Raw genomic sequence first — 6,845 nt, forward strand, 5'->3', positions numbered from 1 at the left:
TGTATACCTTTTATTTCTTTTTCTTGCCTAAATGCTCTTGTTGGGATTTTTAGTACTGTATTGAATAGAAGTGGCAAGAGTGAGCATCTTTGCCTTGCTCCAATTTTTTTTTTTTTTTTTTTTTTGAGACAAAGTGCCTCTCTGTGGCCCGAGCTGGAGTGCAGTGGTGTAATCTTGGCTCACCACAACCTCCGCCTCCTGGGTTGAAGCGATTCTCCTGCCTCAGCCTCCCAAGTAGCTGGGACTACAGGTGTATGCCACCACGCCCAGCAAATTTTTGCATTTGTAGTAGAGACAGGGTTTTACCATGTTAGCCAGGATGGTCTCGATCTCCTGACCTTGTGATCCACCCTCCTCAGCCTCCCAAAGATCTGGGATTACAGGCGTGAGCCACTGTGCCCAGATGTCTTGCTCCAGATTTACAGAAAAAACTTTCAGCTTCCCACCATTGAGTATATTAGTTCTGGGTTTGTTACATATAGCCTGTGTTACAATGAGGTAAATACCTTATATACTTAATTTGTTGAGAGTTTTTACCATAGAAGGTATTTGAATTTTGTGATGATTTTTCTGAATCTATTGAGATGGTCATAGGATCCTTATCCCTTATTTTGTTAATATGATATGCCACATTTATTGATTTGTGTATGTTGAATTATTCTTGCATCCCAGATAGAAACATGGTGTATGATCCTTTACTGCACTGTTGAATTCAGTTTGCTAGTATTTTGTTGAGGATTCTTGCATGTATCTTTATCCAGGATATTGACCTATAATTCTCTTTTCTTGTAGTATCCTTGTCTGGCTTTGGTATTGGGGTAATTATGGTCATGTAAAATGAATTTGGAAGTCTTCCTTTGTCTTCAATATTTTGGAAGAGCTTGAGAAGAATTGGCATTTATTCTTCGTTAAGTGTTTGGTAGGATTCACCAGGAGGCCATCAGGTCCTGAGCTTTTCATGTTGAGAGGTTATTGATTACTGATTCAATGTCCCTACTCATTATTGATCTGTTCACATTCTCTCTTCCTTCATGATTTAGCTTTTGCAAGTTGTATGCATCTATGAATTTATCCATTTCTTCTAGGTTGTCAAATTTGTTGGTGTATGATTGTTCATAACAGTTTCTTATAATCCTCTGTACTTCCGTAATATTGGTTGTAATGTCTCCTCTTTCGTTTTACTTATTTGGGTCTTCTCTGGTTTTTTTTTGTAAGTCTAGCTAAATATTTGTCTCTTTTATTTATCTTTTCAAAAAAATCTCCTACTTTAACTGGTCTTTTCTATTGTTTTACTAGTTTCGCTTTTATTTATTTCTGCTCTAATCTTTATTTTTTTTTCTTTTTCTGATTTTGAGCTTAGGCTGTTCTTCATTTCTATTTTCTTAAAGAGTAAAATTTAGTTGTTTTTTTGAGATCTTTTTTAATGTAGGCATGTATTGCTTTATATTTACCTTTTAGAACTGCTTTGCTATATTTCATAATCTTTGGCATATTGTATTTACATATTCATTTGTGTGAAGATATTTTTGATTGATTTCCCTTTTGACTTCTTCTTTCAGCCATTTATTTTTCAGGTGTCTGCTGATTTATTTCCACCTATTTGTGCATTTTTCAATTTTTCTCTTGCCATTAAGTTCTAATTTAATACTACTGTGGTCAGAAAAGATACTTGATATTATTTAAATCTTCTTAAATTTCTAAGATTTACTTTGTGGTCTAACATATGTTCTGTCCTGGAGACTGTTCAATGTGACTTGAAAAGAATGTGTATTCTTCTGTTTCTGGATAGAATGTTCTGTATATGTCTTTTGGACTTACTTGGTATAAAGTGTAGTTCAAATTCAAAGTTTCCTTATTGACTATCTGAATAATTTATTTGTTATTGAAAGTAGGGCATTGTATTACCCTAGTATTGTTGCATTGCTATTTCTCCCTTCAGTTCTGTTAATATGCACTTTATATATTTAGGGACTCTGATGTTGGGTGCATATATATTTACAATTGCTATATGCTCTTGATGAACCGATCACTTTATTATTGTATAATAATTTTCTTTGTCTCTTTTTACAGCTTCGACTTATAACCATAAATTAAGAAGAAAAATCTCAAACAATCTAACTATACACCTCAAGGAACTAGAAAATGAAGAACAAACTAAGTCAGAAAAAGGAAGGAACTGATAAAGATTGGAGCCAAAATAAATAAAATAGGAACTAGTAAAGCAGTAGAAAACATTTAAGTATAGCTACACCTGCCGTCATTTTCCTTTCATTTGCATATGCTTTTCCATCACTTCACTTTCAGCCTATATGTGTCCTTAAAGCTAAGTGACTGTTATGTAGGCAGCATATAGTTGGATCTTGTGTTTTTATTCATTCAGTTACCTATGTCTTTTGATTGAAGAATTTAATTCATTTACATTTAAAATAATTATTTTAAATGATTATTATTTAAGGACTTACTACTGCCATTTTAATAGTTTTCTAACTATTTTATAGTTCCTTTGTTTCTTTCTTTCTCATTCGCTTTTTCCCTTTATGATTTGATTTTTTTGCAGTGTGAGTTATTTTTATATATCTACTATAGGTTTTGGGATGGTTTGTGATTATCATCAGGCTTACATAAAGCATCTTATAGTTATGAGTTTATTTGAAGCCAATAACAACTTAACGTCAACACAATGAAAACTCTAAACATCAACTTTTCTTCCCAATATTTTATGGTATCAGTTTTATAATTTACATTCTTTATATATTGTGTATCCACTAATGAATTATTATAGCTATATTCATTTTAACACTTTTCTCTTTCAATTATCATTCTAGAGTTACAAGTGATTTATGCAACACCATTACAGTATTAGAGAATTCTAAATTTGACTACATTCTTGCCTTTACAATAGGTTTTTCACACTCCTATACTCTCATTACCTTTTCTCATTAGGTAGGTTCAGTGGTGATGAACTCCCACAGATTTGTCTGGGTATCCTTATTTCTCCTTCATTTGTGAAGAACATCTTTGCTGACTGTAGTATTGTTGTTTGGTAAGTTTGCTTTTTCTTCTTTTAACACTTTGAGTATGTCATTCCACTTTCTCTTGTCTCCTGGCCTGTAAATTTCTGCTGAGAAATCTGTTGATAGCTTTATAGAGGTTTGTTTGAATTAGTTTCTTTTCTCTTATTAGTTTCAAAATTCTCTTTTTGTCTTTGACTTAAGAATTTGATTGTAAAGTATTTCAGATGTCTTTAACCAAGATTGTCTAACTTATGGCCTGTGGGTTATATATGGCCCAGGATGGCTTTGAATGTGATCCAACACAAATTTGTAAGCTTTTTATAAACATTATGAGATGTTTTTGTGATTTTTTTGTTGTTAGCTCATCAGCTATTGTTAGTGTTAGTGTATTTTACGTATGGCTCAAGACAATTCTTCTTCCAATGTGGCCCAGGGAATTCAAATGATTGGATACCCCTGTCTTTATCTTTATTTGGGATTCTTTGAACTTTATGGATTTTGATGTTCATTTCCCTCTCCAGATTTGGGAAGTTTTCTGTCATTATTTCTTTAAATAAACTTTCTTCCTTTTTCTCTTTTTTTGTTCCACCAGGACTCCTGTAATGCCTATGTTTGTCTCCTTGTTGGTGTCCCATACGTAAAAGTCTTGTAGCCTTTCTTTGCTCATTTTCATTATTTTTTCTTTATGTGCCTCTGACTAGGTTATCTGAAATGACCTTTGTTTGAGCCCACTGCTTTTTCTCTTCTGTTTGATTAAGTCTGCTATCAAAATTCTCCATGGAACTTTATAAATCAGTCATTGTGGTTTTTAGCTCCATAATTTTGGTTTGGTTCTTTTTATGATTTACATCTATTGGTTGAACTTCTAATTTTGTTTGTATATTGTTTTAATGATATCTTTTATTGTCTATCTCTGTTTTGTTATAACTCACTGAGGTTCTTTAAATTAAAATTCTTTTTAGGCAATGCATAGACTTTCATTTCTTTAGGGTCTGTCATTTCTTTATGGTCTATTACTGAAGTTCCCTGTTAGTGGTGTTATATTTCCTGACTATTTGTGTAACTTATGAATGTGTGTTGATGTCCATGCATTTGAAGGAGACATCTATTTCAGTTTTTACAGACTAGCTTCTGCAGTAAAAGCCCTTTACCAGTTAGTTTATGCAGATTATGGGCAGGTAATCTGGTGAATTCTGTCAGCTGACTTGGTTCTGATATACTTTGTGTGGCCTGGTATAGTGCCTAGGTCAGGCTGGGTCCACAGGGGGTTATTCTGGTTCCTGGTTCCAGAGGGGTCAGGCAGAATTTAGAGTCCATGGTCCTGGCATCTGGGGCCACAAGGATGGCCTGCAGCTTGGGTTTGCAAAATTGACTTGAATGCTTGGTCTTTAAGTGTTGGCCTAAGACTAAGTCCCGGGAGGAATAGTCTGAGATCTGGGGCCATGTGTGTCAGCCTGATGCTGGGACTGACCTGGAGGCTGGGTCTGTAGAGATTGGCCTGGGCAGTCTCTTAGGCAATGGAAACATGCCTGGGGCCTGTATCTATAGGAGTAATCTTGAAGCCTGGATCCTTGGAGGCCGGTCCAGTACCATGGTCTACCGAGTTGGCATTGAACCCTGGGTCTGCTGGAGTGGGCCTGGACCCTGGTTCTCCTGGAGGATGGAGCAGCAGATGTCTGCTTGGTGTCTGGGACCACAAAATATAGCCTGGCCTATGGGTGCTGACCTGGTTCTGGGGTGGGCCTGGAGTCTGAGTCTGTAGATGCTGTCCTACAAACTGGGGCTGAATGTGTGGTGGAGCAGACCTGGACCCTGGGGCTGAGGCAATGACCTCGGTGCTCTGGCAAGCCTGGAGGCTAGATCTGTGGAGTACTAATCTAGCACAGAAGCCTGCTTAGAGCCTCAGGCATGTGTGGAGCCTGAGGCTGTAGGGACCATTCAGGAACCTGGAGCATTGGTGTCTGGCCTGGGGTCAGATGTTACTGGGGCTTACATCTACAGCAAAGCTGGGTTCTCATTTTACTTGCTTTTGACCACATGAAGAGTATCTCTATTTGCATTGCCCTCTTCAATGTGTCTTTTTTGTGCTATACCTAGGCGCTGTAATCTCTTGCCTGGATTTCTTAACTCTTATGAAGGCATTTTTCTGCATGTATAGTTATTCAAATGGACATTTCTATAGTGGGGCAAGCCCTGGAAAGTCTTATTTCACAATGTTTCTGGTATTATTCTTACAAACAGTTTTTAGGTACTATACTAAGGTAACAATCCATGAAAGGAAAAAATGTAAAAATGACCTTTATCAAAACTTTAAAAAATGTTCTGTGCTGAAAACCTTGTTAAGAACTTAAAAAGACAAGACTCAGATTGAAAGAAAAGTTTGCAAATCAAATTACTAACCCAAAGATAATTGTGTCTAGGATATATAAAGAACTTCTGACACTCAACAATAGGTAAATAGGTAAATAATAGGTAAATCACCCAATTTTGAAAATGGCAGAAGATCTAAACAAACACGTACCCCCAAAATATACAAATGAAAATTTGGCATATTAAAAGATGTCCAACATTATTATTCATCAGGGAAACATAAATTAAACTTCAATGAGATGCCACTATAAACCTACTAAAATGATTACAGTTCTAAAAAACAATGATAGTACCAAGCATTAGTGAGCATGCTGAGCAATTGAAAATATTTTTGTTCAGTGATTGTAAGAAAAAAAAATGGTACACACACCATGGAAAATAGTTTGGTAATTTATTATCAAGTTAAATATATGTACTATATGTTCCAATGCCCATGGTTTCCACAAGCTTGCTGGTCAACTGTTGATCAGAACATGACTTAGTAATAAATGCAGAATTAGTACTAAAGTCAGCTATGAGATAATGCAATTTATCTTGAGATTGGCATATGATGATTGAATGTTACTAGGTCTTGACACCTCCTGACAATGCATCTTCAGATAAGTTATTTCACCTTATCGAGTCTATCTGTGATTCATGGATTAAATGGAGACACACCAGTCTTGCAATCATACACTAGTATGAATACTTTAAAGTTGTTAAATATTCTCCACTTTACAAGATAGATAAATTTATGGAATGTTATTATGATCATTATCATGATCACTATCATCTATATTTCCTCATTACCTATCTGAAACTCTTCAAACACATTGTTCCTTAAGAATAGACTGAAAGTTTTCAAGGATGTTGTAAAAAGATGTCATATTCTTCTTTTTGGCTACAGGGTGGTCCTTTTTCCTTACAGAACACAGATGTCATAAGGACAAGAGCATGAATCAGGGCTGAGTATTAATATGAATAACTTTCTCTGTTTAACCAAAACATCTTTCCCCCCATAATTATAACTACCCACTTAATTTTTGCAAGCAGATGAGAGTACATTGGGTTAAGTCAGTAGTATATTTTAAATCATCACCTTCTTCCATTTCTATATCAATTCTGTTATAGGAGTTAATCGTAAGATATTACAAATACAGTTGGTGGTAGGTAAGCCCACAAAGATTAGAAAGAATCGATAAAAAAACACTGAAAACTCAAAAAGCCAGTGTGCCTCTTCTCCTCCAAATGATCTCAACACTTCTCCAGCAAGGGCACAGAACTGGGCTGAGGCTGACATGGCTGCATTGACAGATATAAGCTTCAGAAGGTAGGTAGTAATGAACTTTGCTGAGCTAAAGGAGCATATTGTAGCCTGATGCAAAGAAGTTAAGAATCATGATAAAACAATACAGGAGCTGATAGCCAGAATAGCTAGTATAGAGAGGAACATACTTGACCTGATGGAGCTGAAAAACACAA

The sequence above is a fragment of the Rhinopithecus roxellana genome, chromosome 6, assembly GCF_007565055.1.
Source record: "Rhinopithecus roxellana isolate Shanxi Qingling chromosome 6, ASM756505v1, whole genome shotgun sequence".
NCBI classification, from domain to species: domain Eukaryota; kingdom Metazoa; phylum Chordata; class Mammalia; order Primates; family Cercopithecidae; genus Rhinopithecus; species Rhinopithecus roxellana.